Source organism: Pinus tabuliformis, chromosome 5_2, assembly GCF_031772625.1.
Source record: "Pinus tabuliformis cultivar Carrire ecotype Pingquan chromosome 5_2, CPIR1, whole genome shotgun sequence".
In the NCBI taxonomy this organism is placed as follows: domain Eukaryota; kingdom Viridiplantae; phylum Streptophyta; class Pinopsida; order Pinales; family Pinaceae; genus Pinus; species Pinus tabuliformis.
Genome location: NC_142306.1, coordinates 155,928,766 through 155,951,119, shown reverse-complemented (window position 1 = coordinate 155,951,119; position 22,354 = coordinate 155,928,766).

The window sequence follows — 22,354 nt, the reverse complement described above, 5'->3', positions numbered from 1 at the left end:
CTCTATTTTAGTTCAGGGACTAACTAAAATAGGAAGGTATCCCGAAATGCTATTTATAGCAGTACTAAATTTAGCACTTCTATATTTAGCATTTCTTGTTGCTATTTTCAACATTTTATATGATCAAGAGCATGATAAGGTAGGAGCTGGTAAATTTGAGCCTATGTAGCATGACCCTTACATCATTGAACGTGTACTTGAAAAATGTGACTATGAATTGGTGGATTACGATGGGATTCCTTTGTTTGATCCCATAAATGGGCTTTATCTTTAAAAGTAGTATGCTTAGGTTTTCTGCATAAGTACTTTGTACATTGTTGTACCATAGTTTTTTGGTGTGTTTCAATTTTTCTATTTATGAATTTTTTTTGTCTCTGTTACTTATCTCGTGCTATACTTGGTTTGCAGATGTTGATGTTCCCTTTACCTTATGTTGGCTTTGCTAATGGTGCTAGTCGTAGTACTCAAAATATTTCTTTTACTACATGGGAAATCTATATGCCTGCTGATGAGTTAGTGAGTCTACATGGGATATGTTTGGGTCGTACAACTAACAACATTGTGGAATATAGCATAGTAATTGAACTATTATCCGATACCATCACTTTTGGTATTTATCATTTTCTTTTTATACTAGATTATCGACTTATAATACTACAACTAAGTAACATTTATTCTATCAAAAGTCCTTCAATTTTAAGAATGTTTTTAAGGGTTCATCTCTTGGAAAGAGAGTTTGATTACTTAGAATATCAAAACATTCCGAGAAGTCTAAATACATTAATTGATGCATTAGCAAACTATGTATTAGATAGGCATTTGCAAAATTTATAAAAAAACATAACATGCATACATTGTACAAAGATAAATAGCTCAATAGAAATAGTCTACATAGATAGTTTTGCAAAAAGTTTCACAAAACATAAAGTGTTCAAGACACATGAGGCTTCCAACGTTTATTTATCCCATATATGTTGATAGTGCTGTTGGTACCATTCCATTACCATATTTTCCTTTTAAAAACATCATCATTTGTCTACCTTTTTCCTCCATAGATCCCTTATATTCCTTGAAATTGATTAATTAATAGCATTATAGTTGTTAGTTTGCATTAAAGTTAATTTATGAGTTTTTATGTTAGAAATTAGGAATTTTTAATAAAAAGGTTACAGGAAGTCACAACATCCTGTAAATGGTTCATCATCTGACACGTGGCATGACAGGTAAGCCAAAGCAATTGATAGGAATGAAAACTGGAATGTACAAGCATGGAGAAACATTGATCCTACAACAAATCAAACACTCCTGGTTATGCGGTCAACGCTAGTCAAAGCCCCAGCCTTTTGGTGACAACTAGATCAGGATAGCCTTAGAGGACCAGGACAAAACCACTTTTACTTGTCCCTGGGGCACTTATGCTTATAATGTGTTTTGCCATTTGGACTTTGCAATGCTCCAACTAGATTTCAAAGAGCTGTATTAGCTATTTTTGCTGATTTAGTTCATGATTGCGTTGAAGTTTACATGGATGATTTTTCAGTGTATGGCGATTCATTTGAGCATGCATTAGAGAACCTTGAAAAAGTTTTGAAGAGATGTATTGAAGCTAATCTATCCCTGAGCAATGAAAAGTGTTTTATGATTTTGAATGAGGGGATAGTATTAGGCCACTATATTTCTTTTCAAGGCATTAAAGTTGATCCATCGAAAATCCAGATCATTGTCAATTTGCCAATTCCGAAGACTCAAAAAGAGGTAAGAAGTTTCCTTGGGTATGCAAGCTATTACAGAAGGTTTATTGAACATTTTAGTAAAATAGATTCACCTTTGTTTAAGCTTCTAGCCAAAGATGTACTTTTCAACTGGAATGAGAATTGCCAGCAAGCATTTGAAACACTAAAAAAAAAGTTGTCAACCACACCAGTCTTAAAAGGACCTAACTGGAACCTACCATTTCACATCTTTACAGATGCAGTAGGTGCTTCATTAGGCCAAAAAGAGGAATCTTGTCATTACGCCATCTATTTCATTAGCAAAAATACAACACCTGCAGAATTAAACTACACAGTCACAGAAAAAGAAATGCTTGCCATCATACATGTTGTGAATAAATTCCGACATTATATAACTGGTTATGAAGTTTTTGTACATACTGACCATTCTGCCATTAGGCATTTAATGAATAAACCAGTAACTAGTGGCAGAGTTACCAGATGGTTATTATTGTTACAGGAATTTAACATCACAGTGTTAGATAGACCAGGTAAGCAGAATCAGGTGGAAGATTTTCTTTCTAGACTGCAAAATAAAGGTGAGGTTGTTTCGGTTGAAGATTCTTTTCCAGATGAAAATCTATTTGCAATTTCAATAGTGAATCCTTGGTATGCTGACTTGGCCAATTATTTGTCTACAGGAAGAACACCTCCATACTTTACTCCAAAGGAAAAGAAGAGGCTAGTCAAACAAAGTGCTCGATACTCATGGATTAATGGCGATTTATTTTACACTGGTTATGATATGATTATTAGACGATGTGTAAGAAATGATGAGATAATTGATATTTTAAAATCTTGCCATGATGAACCGTGTGGTGGGCATTTTGCAGCTAAGCGAACAGCATTCAAGATTCTTAGTCTTGGATACTACTGGCCATCTATTTTCAAGGATTCCAAAAAGTATGTGAAGAGTTGTGATAGCTGCCAAAGAATGGGTAGGCCAACAGCTACAGATGAGATGCCACTTCAGCCCCAAGTGCACCTAGAGCCATTTGAAAAATGGGCTCTAGATTTCATAGGACCCATTAATCCAACCTCCAATGGTAAGAAGTACATCTTAGTATGTATTGATTACGTAACAAAATGGGCTGAAGCAAAAGCATTAGTTCGAGCAACTGAACAAACAGTGGTAAACTTCCTTTTTGAAGAGATTTTTGTAAGGTATGGAGTACCAAGGGAGATAGTGACTGATCAAGGTACTCAGTTTACTTCAAAGTTAGTTAAGAACATCACAGAAAAATATCAAATCAAGCACAGAAGAAGTACACCTTACCATCCACAAGCCAATGGCTAGGTGGAATCCACAAATAAAACTTTGGAAGGGATTATCACTAAGACTGTGGCAATGAACAGAAAGAATTGGGAAGAGAAGCTCAAAGATGCACTTTGGGCTTATAGAATCACGTGGAAGAATACTACAGGATTTACACCATATCAGTTGGTGTATGGCAAAGAGGTAATGCTTCCTATTGAGTTTCAAATACATACTTTTAAGATGGCTGCAGATTTGGAAATTGATCTGAATGAAGCACCACAACAAGAAAGAATTCAGCAGTTGAACCAGCTGGATGAAATGAGACAGCAAGCAGAGGAAACAACAATCCTCATGCAAAAACAAAGGAAGTAGTGGCATGATGCACATATCAAGAAGAAGCAGTTCAAAGAAGGAGACTGGGCTTTACTCTTTGATTCTAAATTCAGAGATCATAAAGCCAAGTTTACCACACATTGGATGGGCCCATACGAAATCATTCAAGTTTATGAGAATGGATCAGTCAAGCTCATTGCTATTGATGGAGAAGGCCACTCCTTTACTGTTAATGGTCATTGCTTGAAACTTTACAATAAGCCCATCAGCAAGCAAAATTTTCTTCAAACTGTATCTCAACAGAGAGAGGTTGAGATATTGCAGCCTTCAGCTATAGTATCTCTGCCTTAGTTCATTTCATTTCAATTTAGAAATTCAAAAAAATAAAAAATAATAATAATAATAATAATAATGGGTTAGATGTGAAAACCAGACTCTGGCACACTCTAACCCAGAATTCTTACTTGAAAACCAATTCTTTGGCTGGTAAGAATTCCTTTTCTTTTTGTTTCCTGTTTGATTCATCAATTGAATAATGACTTGAGGACAAGTCAAAGCTTTAGTGGGGGAGAAGCATCAGCATTTTGTTTTTCTTATCTCATCTCCTCATTGTAAATTCTCAAATATTTCTTATCTCATCTCCTCACTGTAAATTTCCAAAGAGTTTGTTTCAGCACTTCAAATTTCAATAAAGAAGTTGTTTTTGTCTTTGTTCTAATCAGAGGGACCTGTTTAAAAGCACTATGCAGTGGGACCTGTTCTGTTCAAAAGACCATGTTACCAGCACCAACAGTAGAGGGACCTGTTCAACATACATAAAAGGGACCTGTTAAGAGACTGTTATCTCAAGTTACTTCAGCAAAGCTTCAACAAAGTTTCAACAGAGATTCAAAGGTTGCTTGTCACCGAGGCTTCATCAAACACCAAAGATCAAGGAACCTGCACACATATAGTTCTTTTCCAGATTTCAAAGAAGCTGCACAAACATTTTCCAGATCTCAGAGGGACCTGTTGCATTCAAATTCATCTCAGAGGGACCTGTCATGAACAACAAAGATTAGTCAAGAAAGACTAGTCCTACCTAGCATGCCAATTCAACGCTTGATCAACCAATAAAAGTGTAATGTATTCTTTATTTTTAACATTTAAATTCTTAGATTATTTTTAATGTTAAATGTGAAGACTATGACTACTACGATCAATTTCAAAAATACCTACATACCTATCGCCCCTTATCATATCCTTAATCCCTATCATCTCCCAACACTCTAGCCTATCCTATATTTATACGATTTTTAAATTCCCATGCTCTTCATACGATTTCTCAATTCCCTATTATATCACCCTCCCAGCCTTTGTTATTAACTCTTTATCGGCCAATCAAATCCTACTGCCGGTCCAACATCTCCCTATTCGGCCAAGTACCAATGAACAAGGGACAGGTGGTGAACTATTTGAAAGCCAAATGTTATACGGTTTTGTTCATTATGTTTGAATCAGCCAAGTTATAACATGATCACCCGACGAAGTCGACTGATGCAAACAACTATCTGATATCATACTCCAGTACTACATACATGCTTCCAGCATTCTCATGATGGTATTCATATGACCCAGTACAGCTACTCTTCTGTCATAAAATATGAATATGCTATGAATTGAGTCGAGTCGGTTGTTAAAAATTTCATTTCATTCTTAGTTGTTCTATATTAGCAATTCGACTTCTGTGATTTCAACAGCAAAGACTGAGAGCAGCAAGTGCTACGAAAGGAAAACACAGTCATTTGGGTTTACAAGTTCCGACCTCCACCATAATTACAAGACAGTCATCTGGCCATCGCTTAAGTCACTGAAGGAGCTAGTTTCGAAGAACAGAGGGCGCCACCAGGTCAGCAGTGTGGAGCGAAAGACAAAGGTAACAGACCAAAATACCTTTGTTAAATTCGTAAGCATAAACGAAGAGGGTTTGAGCAAAAATTTCTCTGTCAAAATGACTAATAGGGTAGAGCCAAGCACATTTGACAGTTCTCAGTACCACGATGACTGCATTGCAATTTTAAAAGAAAAACAATGGCTACCCTTGTTGGAAAAGTTTAATGGAAGAAATGAGGAAGTAACTAAATAGTTTGCCTTTACATTCAATGGGGAGAAAGCCTTGATAGTTAATTTTTCATTTAGGGTCTCAGAAGACACCATAGCACAGTCCTTAGGGATCAGCCCAGAAGGGGAGAAATACTTCAAGACAAAACAATTCAAAGAAAAATCATGGACCCAATTCATGTCCAGATCGAGGGTTTCATCCGTTATTTGGAAGGAAGGTGTCCCTAGGAGCTGGCTTATGCATCCATGGGACGAAATGGTGTATATCATCCAAAAATTTGTTAATTGTGAGGGCCGCTGCAGCATAGTTTATTTATACCACATCAAACTACTGTTACATTTGAAAGGGCAGTGCACTATTAGCTTACCATATTTCCTCTTGCAGAGCTTAACCAAAATGTCGAAAACCATCCAAAAGCAAAAAGGTAATGAGGACAAGAGCTTATATCATTTCGGGCTAATTAAAATTCTTATTGAGTATGAATTACAGAGAAGGGGAAAAACGTGGAAGGAATTCTTGGCTGCCAACCAAATCAAAGATGAAGAGGATGAGCAAGAACAGCAAGAGCACTCAGGATTTATGCATGACATTGATGAAGAGATTCCTGTGCACAAATCAAGCAATGTACCTCCACCCATTAGTAGTGTGAGGACGAGGAAAATGAGAAAAGAGGATGCCCAGAAAACGGAGCAAGATAAAATTTTTACTACCTATACAAGAAGATCCAGGAGAGCACAAAAGACCCAGCCACAAGAAGACCAACCAGAATCGAATGCACCTGCACCGATGGACATTGAGAGCAGTGCTCACTCACAACCTGGACCAGAAGCTGAAATGGAGGTTGAGAGCAACAATAGGCAAGAAAAAGAGTCACCACCCGCAATTAAGAAACAAAGGAGGCTGGAAAAGCAAATTGAAAAGTTAAAAGAAGAACTGATGGAGGCCAACATGCTGGAAAAAGTCATCAAGAAAGAGAATGAAATGCTAAGAGCACAGAGTAAAGAGACTCAACAGAAAAATGAGAAGTTGAGGGAGCAAATCAAGGAACTCGAGGCTGAACAAACTGACATTTGCAAGTGGGCAACCAAATGGTATAACCAAAAGAAAGCCCTCAAGGAGAAGTACAAGAGTTTAAAGCATGAGCTCCACATTCAGAAAGATGCCCAAGCTAAGAAGAACATGGATGCCTTGTTGAAAGCAGCAGAGGTGCAGGCAGGGACAGAGTTTAGAGGCAGCACATCAGGATTAGCATGAGGGCATGCTAATTCATTAAGCTTGGGGGAGATGTTGGTACCATTCCATTACCATCTTTTCCTTTTAAAAACATCATCATTTGTCTACCTTTTTCCTCCATAGACCCCTTATATTCCTTGAAATTGATTAATTAATAACATTATAGTTGTTAGTTTGCATTAAAGTTAATTTATGAATTTTTATGTTAGAAATTAGGAATTTTTAATAAAAGGGTTACTGGAAGTCACAGCATCCTGTAAATGGTTCATCATCTGACACGTGGCATGACAGGTAAGCCAAAGCAATGGATAGGAATGAAAACTGGAATGTACAAGCATGGAGAAACATCAATCCTACAACAAATCAAACACTCCTGGTTATGCGGTCAACGCTGGTCAAAGCCCCAGCCTTTTGGTGACAAAGGCAGCAACAGCCATAGGTTTCCAAAACCGGTTTTGTTTTGTTTCTTTTTGGAAATCGGTTTAGAATGGAAATGAACCAAAAATCATTCCATAGTAAAAGCGAAAACAGCTGCATAGTGAATGTACATTCAATCCAAATGAAAACCGTGTATTAATTGTTTTTAAAAACACAGATATAGTTACAGTTACGTGGTTGGTGATCTCTGTATATCGTTTTGAGAACAGAGCTTTTGTATGATCTTCAGAACTTAATACCAGAACTCGATTACAGTCACGGTTTTATTATAACATTGTTCATGCGTTAATACCTTAGTTGCTTGAGCGTATTCCAGTGTACCATTGAAACGCGGACGGGCCCTGCGTGGACTGGTATACTATCATTTTCATTTCATTAGCAGCTTTTGAATATTGAATAGCATGCATAGTGATTAGAGTTATGCTTATAATTTTGTTGATTTAATTAGCAATCCTTACGAATGGTGTTTATGGTGATAGCTTAAAGAATTTATCGTTAAGATCATTGAACCATATCTTGTAAGAGATCTGATCCATCGTTACATTTTTAAAGCATCCTCATGGACTCTATTTAAATGTATTTAAATTTGTAGTATGCTTTTGATCTTTCATGAATGCTGAGTGTTAACTAGACAGAGCTTTTGTGCACAGCATCCTTGTAAGGGGATTAAAATCTTAGTCTAGCAATACACAGTGTCTTTAGGACAGTTAGATGAGTTGAGTGACCTGAGTGTCAAGGTGATAGGGAACATATCTTAACCTTCCGTAAAGAAGTATTGTAACCTACCACAATGAACACTTAGTTAGGAATCCTTTATGTCTATAGATTTTAGACGCATGCCTCGAAGTTTACTTACCCTGGTCGATAATAAATTTAGCCTAATCTAGCACCCTAGGTTGGTCATTACAAGTGCCAAAAACAAAAACCAACCTTAAATTCCTAAGCCCTAGGCATGATTCTTGCAGTAACAAATAACATCCCAAGCTACTCATCAAAGAAACCGATCTATCCACCCAAGTACTCCTACAATATGTCTCTAGTAACGAAGAGGGATATCATCAATCTGTGAATCAGGAATGCCCTAGGTAAGCCCCTCGAGGTTCCACTCAATATCTCTTATTGCATCAACTGCCTCAAGGTTATGTTCACCTATCTCCACCTATTGTTGACCACACATTTGAGTAGGGGGCATCCTCGTTGCTCATATTAGTTCTATACATGCATGATAATTTATTTTTAGTCTTAACACAATACCAAAAATGCAAAAGATTAAATACTTTAAAAAACTAAAAATTGGTATTTTTACCTTATTGGTCCCACTGCATCCCTTTAGGAAGTCTAGGTCTGCTATAAAGTCGGTCCCTGCATACCGGTAATCTTCAATCATGATGATTTGTTAACACGGCCATATAAAGAAAACACGATTAAAAGACATCATTTGGCCGCCCCCATGGAATGCCATCAAATTTACCCATCTCCTTATCCAAGGTTCTCTAGGCCCAAGATTCTCCATTACTACTCTCTGAGAATGAAGTAATGGTACTCTCTCAAGGAAAAAAGAGACCATAATAGAGTCGTAACCAAAATGTTTCAAGTGATTCATCTTGCATCTATTAAGTTGTTCTTTCATGTTGAATAAGAGCCCCTCACACCAATTGAACATTGTCTGTTCCATGCAGTCAAGTGCATATTGCATCTAGTCCCTTGTGGCTAAGTGTGGAGTCGTACTCCCAACAACACGGGTGATAGTGAATAAAATAATTTTCAGTGGAAGATCTCTTATGTCCTTAATTTCAATCTTTCCACTGCTCCTTTTCGTGCTCCCCGAATACAATATTCAGTGACATAATAGTAAATGGGTTCACCGCCACCTCTGTGGGTGACTAGTGAATCTTTGGCTCCTCTCCATGGAAACCCAATTAAGATGTAAATATCTTCTACCTCTATAGTGAGAATGTGGGTGCTAATTTGAATTTTTTGTTCATTTACATTCCATGCTCTCACTAAATATCTAGAAATTATGGTTGAGCTTTCATTCTTGGGATCATAAAAAACTTTGCTAACCTTCATTCTCAAAGTGCCAACATGGTGTTGGCGTCATTAGCTACAATGAGGCCTTGTGCCTCATGCTTCCTCTCTCTCTATCTCCATTCCAACATTTTGATGCCTGAAAAAACCTATTAATAACAAGGAAAAAACATGTTAGATAACAAACATTAACATTTTTGAGTGATTCCTAACAAAAATTTAAATTTTTTTGTGCCTTCAGCCGTCATCACAACTATATTTTAGAGACATTGTGATTATGTCATAGGTGTGCCTTTCAGTCTTTGCATTGATCTTGGATCGATGCAAATCTCTATATGGCATGCTTGCAACGGCTTGAGAGCGAATTCTCCAATTTTTAAGAAGCTACAAACTAAAAATTTAATCATTAAAATAAAAAATTAAGACCGTAGAAATGAAAAGGAGAGAGAGGAATCTTACCTAGAAGAAACAACGTTCAAAATCGTTCATTGATTTACCCAGAATCAACACCTAAAGATCAAGGGTAAAAAAGGATTTTTGGGCCTACATTGTGGTAAAACACAAATAGTAAAAATAAAATTACTTTTCATTCTTTTGTAGGAATAAAAGACATTTTTTTATTATTATTTTTGTTGTTATTACCTAATTTTCAATAAATAATCCATTTTATATGAATTTTTGGGAAAATATGATGATTTTTGGTCTACTTTTGCAGATAACACGTTAAAATATTGAAATATAATGCTTCAACATGAGTATACTTTTATCACTTTTTTCAGGCTCATCAAAACTGTACAAAAAAAGAACCCCATGGAATTCTCTTTAAGCTCTTTTTAGACTCTTTGAACATGAAAAGATAGCCGATTGAACATGTTTCTTTCGCACTCAAAAAAGTATTTGAAAGAATGTCTACCAAGTACAAGTTTAACCCTTTTATGGACTCAGTGGACTAATTATGAACAAGGAATATTTTAATTAATTATGGTTAAAAGAGTTCTCCCTTGCATTGTTTTACCCTTTTTTCAGCCTCGGGAGACTAAATTCACGAAAAAGAACATTACAAAGTTTCCTTTTTATTTCCTTTTCAAACTCTCTAAACGTGAAAAAGAAGTCAAGTTATCCCTTCATTGGACTCGTAAAACACAAACAATGTAGGACTCATCCATCATGGTGAGATTGAACCACTCTTTCCTAGGGTTCGTTAAAAATACTTTGAAGAACTCATTCGAAGGATGATCTTATACTTCAAGCATGCATTATCCTCCTCAAGCTTCTGTACAAATAAAGAGGTACTTGCCAATAATGGTGGGGGAAATTGGGAAAGAGATATATATAAATTATGTATTTGAAAAGGCAGCAAGTCACTCTTGAACATGACACTTTGTTACTCTTCGTGTCAGAGTTTGCAAATCCACTTGTCTCTATATTGATCATACCACATTGAAAGTCTTTATATTGGTTTCTGATCCTTTTTTTATTAAAGTGATTCCAAGTCAATTGTCATGTCATTGATATGTTTAAGAGAAATTCAACCTAAGTCAAACCATTTTGCAGTCTTTAAAGCCTTCTATTGCGTCGGCCATCCCTGAGTTAGTCTTGCATCCCTCGTGTTTTGTTCTACTTAAAATCTTGACATCTATTTTGTGTTATTGATGGGGGGTACATCAAAGCCTTCCTACGACGGATCACTTCCTATCTACTTCAGCACATTATCTAGGAAGTTGATTTAGAAATCCCTTTTAGTACCTTGGAACTTGCATGCCTCAATGACAAGTCTCCTTGCTTTCGACAACAGATTTATCTCATATACCTTCAATGAAATGATTCTATGGGTGTTGAACTTTAGATCACTTATTCACACTCCATAGAATATACTAGAGTACTTTGAGGGCCATTGTTATTATTGATGGTTCCTCTCACATATGTTAATGGTTCTCATCATTGACTGGTAATCAGATGGTTTATTCCATGTTCGACCTCAAGACATTTATTCACATGGTTAGCTTCATACTACTAATAGATAGAGATGAAGACCCTAGATATTGTCTGATTTATCCAAGGTGTGTGGAGTTTTGAATATTCATGACTATAACATAGATCCATGATGTATGTATAGTGGTTATGTTTACGTTAAGTCTTCTGAGTATGGATCCACGATGTATGTTTGGTGGCCATGACTTCACATTATTGACATGGATCTTTGTATATTTCCATACTTATGCTTAGAGTTACTTGTATTATGAATATGGGAATGCCTACCTCATAGATGGTCATATGATGATATTGTACTGTGATTTTTTTTTATTGTTGACTTATAGGTTTCCAACTAGTTCTTCCTAGATTCGAAACTTTGCACGATAAAACACTTAAATCATAATATCTTTTATGACTTTGTACTTTAGGGGGCAATCTGTTACACATTATTTTGTGACATCTAGACAAATGATGTCAAACCCAGATCTTTCGCCATTCGAAGAACTATTTTCATCAATCCTTGAGAACGAAGGAAGAAATACCTCTTCATAAAAGATAAGAATATTAGATTACATACCTTAAAAAACCTATTTTTAGAGACCATCATAGGTACACACAATACAACCTGAGTCATCGCACTTGTATAGATAACATCTTGCAATGTCGTCACACCTTGCCTTCATAAAAAGTGCGACAGTCTTTTAACATGGGTAAAAAATTTAGAAAAAAGAAGGTTACGAAGCTTCCATTTTAGAAGCCTCATGAAGGTATCTTTCCGATTGTTGAGGATATGGGCTTGAATTCCTTCCACAACGGATCTCATCCCTACCATAATGGATCCCATCCCCTCCATTGTGGATCTAAATCCTACCTAAGTGGATCTCAAACTTCCATCCTTGGCCTATAAATACAATGCACTCAAAGGAAAAGGGGTTGGCTTTTAGACTTTTTAACTATACTTTCACTTTGCTAAAGTATCCATTGAAGGCCTTTGAATGCAAGGTTGGAATTGAGGCCTATTGGGAGGAAGTTATCAACATCAATACCTTGGTTGTATCTCTCTCCTTTTCCTTATTAATACAAATGCATATTTCTTTCCCACGTTCATGGTTATGGTGATTGTTATGAGATTCCTTGATTACATGCATACATTATGTTAAATCATTTATGTATCAGATGCTTTGATAATTGGCATGTTTGTGTCTTTGTAGATCTTTTCTTAAAGCATCTAGAATGGGATCAAAAGCTATAACAAACAACAATGAGGACAAGCATTTTGAAAAAAGTATGAACCATTCATTTAATCCTACATATATGATTTAATGGTAATGAATCTTGGGAATGTTTATATGTATTTGATTATTTTATTCTAGTGATTGGTTTCCAAAATTAGGGATATCACTCTGTTGAAAATGGCAACAAGAAATGCTAAAAATAGAAATGCTAAAAATAGCATTTCGAAATAGGTTCCAATTTTAATTAGTCCCTGAATTAAAATTGAGAATTCAAATTCAAATTTGGTCTCAGCAGTTGTTTGAAAATTAATTAATTAATTCATCTTGAGTTAATTAGTTGGAGAAAATCAAACATGAAGTCTTTGTGAAGACATGCAATAGTTATCCCTTTGATTAAGGAAGTTATCCCTTAATTAAGGAGACAAGGATGAGTTGTAATTAGTTAGCTCAGTTAACTGAGTTAAGTCCAGTTAAATTAGTTCCAAACAGTTGGAGGAACTAATTGTGAGTTCAATCAGTTAATGCATGCATGCATGCAACTAGTGTTCTCCAGATAACTGAATATTCTCTCATAAATAACTCATGCATGTCAGTTTAGAGAGAGACCCAGTGGAGATCAAAGGAAGGGACAATGTACTATCAGTTGGAGGAATTTTCCTATATAGGAAACTCATCCATGCAAAAGTAATCATCTCCTTTAGGATTGCGCAGTTATTTTAGAGGTCAGTGAGCAGTGTGTGAGGTAATTACACACAGGTGGCAGCTTGAGGACCCAGGAGAAACTGCGCAAGGAAATAGGAGGTTTGGAGGACTGAAGGAAGGCATATGTGTTGTTTATTCTGTCTATGAGCAGCAGTGAGGGATTGTACTGAGAGTTGGATAGCCTGTGAGCTAAAGCTTTGTGTAATCCTAAGATATTTCCACTTGTATGATAATACAGATAGCGAGGTTTTTAGCTGAGGCTTTCCCCGGAGTATACTTCTGTGTTTCATGTTTGATTGAATCTTCTTCTCTGTTATATGTGTTCTATTTGATCTTGCTCAAAATCGATTAAGCTTCCGCAAGTTTGATTATAGAAGTAGATTAAGTATTTTGCTTTAGTACATTTCATAATCAGTTTAATCTACGGTGAAAATTTCTACATGGTATCAAAAAAAAGGTGATCAAAGCAAAGAACAATATACAAAGAAGAGAGAAGTTCAAAGTTTGAAGTTCTTGATTATAGAAATCGAATTCTTATCACATCTCAAAGTTCACCAATGGCGTTCAATGGTTTGAGACTCGAGTATGCCTTGGATGGCAGCTCGAATTATATAGCCTGGAAGGATCGCATGGAAGTGGTATTAAAGGATAATGGTTTGAAGGACTTCATTGATCAAGAAGTTCCCAAGCTAGCAGTAGCTAATGCCCAAGAATTGGCGGAATGGAAGAAATGTGTGGCTACAGCGAGGAGGATTTTCTAGAGGGAGTTCGAGACCATATTGTCTCTAGTCTCCATGGGAAGGAGACACCGTTTTCAATGCGGAAGACATTGAAGGATCTATATCAGAACAACAGCGATCAGAGGAAGCTAGCGCTGAAAGACAAGCTTCGGAAAATCAAGTGTGAAAAGGGCGACACGATCTCTACATATCTGAACAAGCTCACCACCTGCAGGGATGAGCTTGGAAGTGTAAGAATCACAATAGTTGATGATGATATGGCGAGTCTTTCTCTCATCGGTCTTCCTAAGAGCTGGCATAGCTACCAAGACTCAGTGAACAGAAGAGACAAACTGCCAGATTGGGAACGACTATGGTCGGATCTGATGCAGGAGGAGATCAGGAGAAACACCAAAGATGGTTCTTCATCCAAGGAGGATGAAGAAAATTGTGCCTTAGCGAGTAAGGCAAGGAAAGGGAAGGAGAAGGATTCTCATTCCAATTCGAGTTCTTCCCATGGTTGGAATAAGATTGACAAATCTAAAGTGCGGTGCTTTAATTGTTATGAGGTGGGCCATTATGCAACTAATTGTCCATTGAAGAAATCCAAGAAGGGATCCTTGGAAGGATTTGAAGGTGAGGCATTGGCCTCTCAGTTGGAATTGGATTTTACCCTCATCGCATGCATGGTTTCATCGATGATGGGTTGTGGTTGGTTTCTTAACATTGGAGCCTCATTCCACATGACCGGCGATAAGAGTTTATTTAGTACCTTGGAGGAGAAAGACCTCCAGATGTGCATAAAGATGGGTAATGATGAAAAGTATAGTGTTTAAGGAGTGGGCACGGTTTCTTTTAAGAGGAAGCATGGAGCTCGCATTACCTTGACAGATGTGAAGTATGTGCCAGGACTGAAGAAGAACTTGGTATCGATCGCGATGCTGGAGGACAAAGGCTATGATGTAGTCTTCAGTAAGGGAAAGGTTTTCCTTAGACACATCACCACGAGACAAGTGAAGCAGATCGGTTCACGAGTCAAGAACCTATATGCTCTTGAGGTTCAAGATGCATGCAAAGCCTTGAGGAGCAAGGAAACTATTGGAGACTTGGTGGTTGAGAGGGAGAGTACATTACCTCTCAACATGCAGCACCAGAAGAAGTCTCAGACATTTGTGGAGGAGCCACAATTAGTGAAGCAACTTCAGGAGCTTGTGGAGCAGCCACAACTGGAGAAGCAAAGAGGAGACCGAGTGGAGGCATCCACTCATGCAGAGACCTCCAGTAGGGGGAAATTTCGAGCCAAGTGGGCAAAGGGATCACATGCAGCCATGCCTCTAGGTGGGAGGTGAGGTGATGTGGAGTGATAGTCCCAAGAAGGCTGAAATAGGGGTAGGATCCTTAAGGTACCCAACCTCTTTGATTAGACCTTTCTACGGGAGCCTCGACGAGGAGTAGCAGGACTTGCTTAGTGGGTAGAGACAGATGCAGATGGAGCGGCAGAGGAAGCTTCAGCATCAGAGGGTGTTACTAGCCCAACAAGGAGGTCAGTTGGGAAATCAGTCACTTACTTCTGAGTAACTGAGTTGCAGTGCAACAGTGGGTAGCACGATGCAACATGATGAGAGGAGGTGCAGTGCGAATGCAGTGTTGGGAGACAGGACCAACAACACAGATGCAGCAGGAGGAACCAGTGTGATTGATGTAGTCAGAGATCAAAGTGATAGAGGCTAGAGCAGTCAGATACTGAAGAGCACAAAGGTGTAGAGTTTTCAGTTAACAGATGAAATAGCAGTCGAAAACTTTGATGACAACGGCATCATTTTGATTCAGGTTGGATATTTTTTGTTTCTGGAGTTGCTGGAGTAACAACACTTGAGAGAAGTGTTGCATGCAGAACATTCCAAAGGTTCAAGATCGGGTTCGAGTTGAATGCCTTTCTTGTTGAGAGGGAGCGTTGAAAATGGAAACAATAAATGCTATAAATAGCAGTTCAGGATATACTCCAACTCTGTTGGAAATAGCAAAAAATAGAAATGCTAAAAATAACATTTCGGGATAGATTCCAATTTTAATTAGTCCCTAAGTTAAAATTGATAATCAAAATTTGAATTTGGTCTCAACAGTTGTTTGAAAAATAATTAATTGATTCTTCTTGAGTTAATTAGTTGGAGAAAATCAAACATGAAGTCTTTGTGAAGACATGCAACAATTATACCTTTGATTGAGGAAGTTATCCCTTAATTAAGCAGATAAGGACGAGTTGTATTTGAGTTGTAATTAGTTAGCTTGGTTAACTGAGTTAAGTCCAATTAAATTAGTTCCAAACAGTTGGAGGAACTAATTGTGAGTTCAGTCAGTTAATGCATGCATGCATGCAACTAGTGTTCTCCAGATAACTGAATATTCTCTCATAAATAACTCATGCATGTCAGTTTAGAGAGAGACCCAGTTGAGATCAAAGGAAGGGACAATGTACTATCAATTGGAGGAATTTTCCTATATAGGAAACTCATCCATGTAGAAGGAATCATCTCCTTCAGGATTACGCAGTTATTTCAGAGGTCAGTGAGCAATGTGTGAAGTAATTACACACAGGTGGCAGCCTGAGGACCCAGGAGAAACTGCGCAAGGAAATAGGAGGCTTGGAGGACTGAAGGAAGGCATATGTGTTGTATGTTCTATCTATGAGCAGCAGTGAGGGATTGTACTGAGAGATGGATAGCTTGTGAGCTAAAGCTTTGTGTAATCCTAAGATATTTCCACTTATATGATAATACAGATAGCGGGTTTTTAGCTGAGGCTTTCCCCAAAGTATTCTTCTGTGTTTCATGTGTGATTTAATCTTCTTCTCTGTTATATGTGTTCTATTTTATCTTGCACAAAATTGATTAGGCTTCTGCAAGTTTGATTGTAGAAGTAGATTAAGTATTTTGCTTTAGTACATTGCATAATTAGTTTAATCTACGGTGAAAATTTCTACACACTCTTGTCCGCAAGAGCAATTTTTTCACCAAACAATATGATCCAGGTGGATATTGGTGGCCACCCGCCTATTCCACTTGGACCCCCACCATTGTTTCTTTCAATTTTTTAGTTTCCTTATTTGTAGCACAATTTACTATTTTTGGCAGTTTTTCAGGTCCTAAACTTCTGGAGCCGTTTTGAGGCCCTAAATGACATTTTTTGGGAAAAACGTAGTCCTCGGATATATCTTTCTAGCGAGGTATTGTGTGCGTCAAACGGAAATCGTATGCTTAAGTTACGACCCTAGGAAGTTGATGTACCAATTTACCCAAACCGGACCCATAGTTTGGCGCTTCATCTCCTATGGTTAGGTTTTTGGATGTTTAGGGTTTTCCATTGTTTCTGAATAATAAATAGGCCTTGGAGCCTCATTGTAACATAGTTCAGAGGCATGTAGCCACCACATCTCTTCTCAGAGATAAGCTACCATCACTTGAGCTAGTCTTATTTCCATTATGTTTGTAAGCATATTTCAGTATTTGATATTAATGAAATGAAGTGTTATTTCTACTGCATTTTTGTATTTATGGTTATATCTGTAATTTTTTGTGTTCGTGTTTAAATCCGGATAAGTGGTATCAGAGTGGTCTTCTCTTTCTCTATTTTTCTTTGCATGTCCCCAACGAGGTCGGGATATAAGGAGTTAGGGCTTGAACTGGTCAAACCTTTGCAAGACCAGCCTCGCAAATCCCGACGACCTCCCATGGCGGATGAAAATAAAGACAAGGGGGCAGGAGATCTTATCAAAATCTTGCTCGAAGAATCCCTCAAGCAACAAAGGAACGTGATGATGGACAACTTTGCCTAGATCCTTCAGCGGCTACCCAAGGGTGACACATCTACTTCTGGAAGCTACTCTGGAAGCGCCACACCCTTTAAGGTACAAGTTAACTTTGAAATTCCCATATTTGAGGGTCAGATAGATGCAGACGTTGTAGATAAATGGTTAAATCTGCTAGAAGGATATTTTTCTGTTCATGATTTTCCAGGCAGGAAAAGATCACTTTTGTACTTCTCAAAGCAGCCCCCCACGTCAAGGATTGGTGGGAAACCTACTGTGAGCAGAAGGATGAAAGTAAGAACTCATTGTTTTCAGCCGCACCCACTTGGAACTCATTCCGGGATGCCATCAAGGAGCAGTACTACCCTATCGGGAGCTATGAGGATAAATACATAAAGTGGACAACACTGCGATAGGGAAGGGACCAAGATGTGCCAGAGTTTACCAATGTTTTTCATACCCTTCACACAAAGTTGGGTATCAAGGATTCTGATAAGCATTTGGTTCTCAAGTACCGCGACTACCTACACAGGTACATCCAGGACAAGATGGAGTTCTTGGACATCTCCTCGCTGGGCACGGCATATCAATCATCGAGCAAAATTTTAAATAGAAGAAGCGAGACTTTGGATCTGTGAATCCGAAGCAAGGGAAAGGTGCCCCCAAACCGCAAAACAAAGGACAAAGCCAAGGCGAGGCGGCCCAGGACAACCCGCCAAAGCCGCAAGCAAAGAACAACACCGCGAAGCCGAAGAAGGACACAGGAAAGTGGTGTGAGTTCCATAAGAGCTCCACTCACAACACAAGTGAGTGTCGGGCCAAGCAGTCACTGGTGGCCGAGCTAAAGGCTTCGGAATCAAATGCATGTTCCAACTCTGAGTCAGAACCCGACAAGGGGAATGACAAAGGGAAGCAGATTATCGATGTGGAGCCCAACGCCACCGTTGCCACCACGAAGATCCAGAAGGAGGAACCTAAAGATCCAGAGGAGGAGGAGCGCCTCTTCCACTCCCAGATGTGGGTAAAGAGTTCCCCACTACAGTTCATTGCCGACAGCAGGAGCCAAAAGAACCTAATTTTGGCAGAGGTCGTGAAGCAGCTGGGCTTACCGACCATAGCACATCCACAACCATACATCATTGGGTGGGTTCACCAAGGACGGGATCTTCGCGTGAGCCAACAGTGCCACAGAGCATCAATCCCTTCACGGATGAGGTATTATGTGACGTTGCTCCCCTTGATGTTTGTGATGTATTATTAGGCCAACCATACTTATTTAAGCGACATGTTGTGTACGAGTCAAGGCTTCGTGTTGTTATTGTTACTTTGGGAAATAAGTTGTACAAGATACCAAAGGTAGCACTGCCTACCGCCATCTCTTTGGTTACTACAAAACAATGCAATAACCTCATTTCCAAAACTGGGAAATTCATTTTCCTAATGATATGCCCTCAGGGAAAGAAGAATATGGGGCCATGACCTCTAGACAGGACCCCTTCGCACGACAACAACAGATGGACAAGGTTGTGGAGGAGTACGAGGACATCTTCACCTCCCCCATAGGGGTGCCTCTGCACTGTCAGGTCAAGCATTCCATTGATTTGACCCCAGGTGCACCGCTGCCCAATGGACCAATCTATAGGCGCTCCATTCAGGAAGAACGACGAAATCAAGACGCAAATTCAGGAGTTGCTGCAGAAAGGTCACATCCGGCCGAGTTCATCGCCCTGTGGGAGCCCGATCATGGTGGTACAGAAGAAGGATGGGACTTGGAAACTCTATATTGACTATCAGGCGCTAAACAAGATCATTGTCCTGAATAGGTACCCAATCCCACAGATTGATGACCTTCTGGACCAACTAAAGGGGGCAAAATATTTTAGCGAGATTGACTTGAAATCAAGATATCTCCAGGTACCAATCAAACCCTCCGATGTGTGGAAGACTGCCTTCAAAGCCAAGGAGGGCCTTTTTGAATGGTTGTTTATGCCTTTCGGGTTGACAAATGCTCCTGCAACCTTCATGAGGCTGATGGATGACATCTTGCAGCCATTCACCAACTCATTTGTAGTGGTAGACTTGGATGACATACTGATCTTCAACCAGAGTTGGGAAGAGCACCTCCACCACATCCGACAGGTTCTCCAAACACTGCAACAACACAAGCTATGTGCCAATTTGGAGAAATGCACTTTTGGCATGACCCAAGTTCAACATCTAGGATACATTATTGATGAACGGGGGGTGCATGTGGATCCATCCAAGGTCCAAGTCATTTGGGATTGGCCAGCTCCAACCACTTTGACAGAGCTCCGTAGCTTTTTGGGTCTTGCTAATTTCTACCGCAGGTTCATGTTGGGATTCTCTCATATCACTTGGCCCTTGAGTCAAGTCACCAAGGGAGGAGCGAAAGCAAAATTCTTTTGGTCTGAATCTCAATAGAAGGCATTCACAGAGTTGAAACATTGCCTCTGCTCTGCACTAGTGCTCACATTACCAGACTTGCAACAACCATTTGAGATTGAGACAGATGCCTCTGACTATGCTATTGGGGCAGTCCTTACTCAACGGGGGCATCGAGTGGCATATCATAATGAGACACTTTCAGACACAATTTGGAAGTATCCCACTTATGACAAAGAGATGTATTACATTGTGCAGGCATGTCGACAATGGAAGCATTACATTTTGGTGAAGGAAACGGTCATCCACATAGACCACCGGCCCCTACAGTTCATACAGACACAAGGGAAGTTGTAGAATGATCGCCATTAGAAGTGGTCCACGTACCTGCAACAATTCTATTTGAATATCAAGTATAAGAAGGGCAACACTAATAATGTTGTAGATTGCCTTAGTCGACCACCGATCATGGCGTTAACCACCGTTCTGAACTCTTGTGGGCATGAGACTTCTAATTGACCACTTCTCTACAAAAGCGACCCAAAATTCGACCACACATACCAAACGCTCTCAGAGGGTTGACAAGTTCTAGATTTTCACCTCTAAGATACCCTATTATTCCACCTGCGACACCTTTGTGTTCCTTCAAGCGAGCGTGGCAAGATGATTTGGGAAACACACTATAGTCAAGCCGTTGGGCATTTTGGGGTCGAGAAAATGGTGGCAGTACTGTAGAAGTATTTCTATTGGCTGAATCTTCAACAGGATGTTGGGAAGTACATCAGATCTTGCATTGCCTGCGCCATTCCCAAACCAACCATCAAGAAGCAAGGCCTCTATACTATGCTGCTTACCCCTAGTCGACCTTAGGAATCCATCTCCATGGATTACATGTCGGGCCTTCCTTCTACTAAGCATGGCAACGACTATGTTTTTGTGGTCGTCGACAGATTCTTGAAGATGGCCATTATGGCTGCCTGCAAGAAGAATATCACAATGGAAGCCATTACTAAACTCTTCTTTGAACGAGTGTGGGTACACTTTGGGATCCCACAGTTTATCACCTCAGATCGGGACAACAAGTTCCTCAGTACATTTTAGTCCAGTCTCTGGTCGATGTTCACTAATTCCACAGCTTTCCATCCCCAAACTAATCGCCAGACAGAGGTCGTCAACATGATGAACGTACATATTCTACGCATGTGAAACTCAAAACATCCACGCACATGAGATGAGAGCCTCCCCTATATCTAGCACAGCTATAACCGGGCTCTCCACAGCTCGACTGGCCACAACCCTTTTCAGGTGGGCTTGGGATTCTAGCCACTGTGTCCCATTGATGTGGCCATGCCATTTGCAGCTACTCTACCAGATTCAGCTCATGTCCAGTCCAAAACCGATAAGGCAAATAGCTTCATTGAGCACATCCAACATATCCACCAGTAAGTCCACGACATTCTAGAGAAATCAAATGCCAAGTACAAGCAGCGACATGATCAACATCGGGTGCCACACAAGTTTTAGGTGGGCGACAAAGTCTGGTTGCATTTGCAAAAGGAACACCTTACCGGAGCTTATCGGAAACTCAGACCACTCTGATATGGTCATTAAACCATTACCAAGGCTATGGGAGACAATGCATTTGAGCTCAACATTCCCCCATTCCTTGGCCTACTCCCGGTGTTCAATGTGGATCGCCTTCGACCATACTTCCCACCATTGCTAGACACATCAGATACTACAAAACAACTCACACCTATAGAGTTAAATCCAGATTGCATGGAACAAGCCACAACTGATCGGATCATGGACACACAGATCAAGAACACCCGACAACAAAGGATCAAACTATATCGAGTTGTCAAAGCAGGCCAACTCCTTCACCAGGGCAAGTGGCTCACCAAGGACCAAGTTCAGCAGAAGTTTCCTCATCTCATGGAGGAACTCAACGCAATGGGGACCATTGCTTCCTAAGGGGGGAGGAATGATTCAGGTGGATATTGGTGGTCACCCTTCTATTCCACTTGGACCCCCACCATTGTTTCTTTTAGTTTTTCAGTTTCCTTATTTGTAGCACAATTTACTATTTTTGGCAGTTTTTCGGGTCCTGAACTTCCGGAGCCATTTTGAGGCCCTAAATGACGTTTTTATAGGAAAACTGGGAGCAACATAGTTGCTCACTCAAAAGTTGTAGTCCTCAAATAGATCTTTCTAACGAGGTATTGTGCGCGTCAAACAGAGATCGTATGCTAAAGTTACGACCCCGGGAAGTTGATGTACCAATTTACCCAAACGGGCCCATAGTTTAGCGCTTCATCTCCTAGGGTTAGGTTTTTGGATGTTTAGGGTTTTC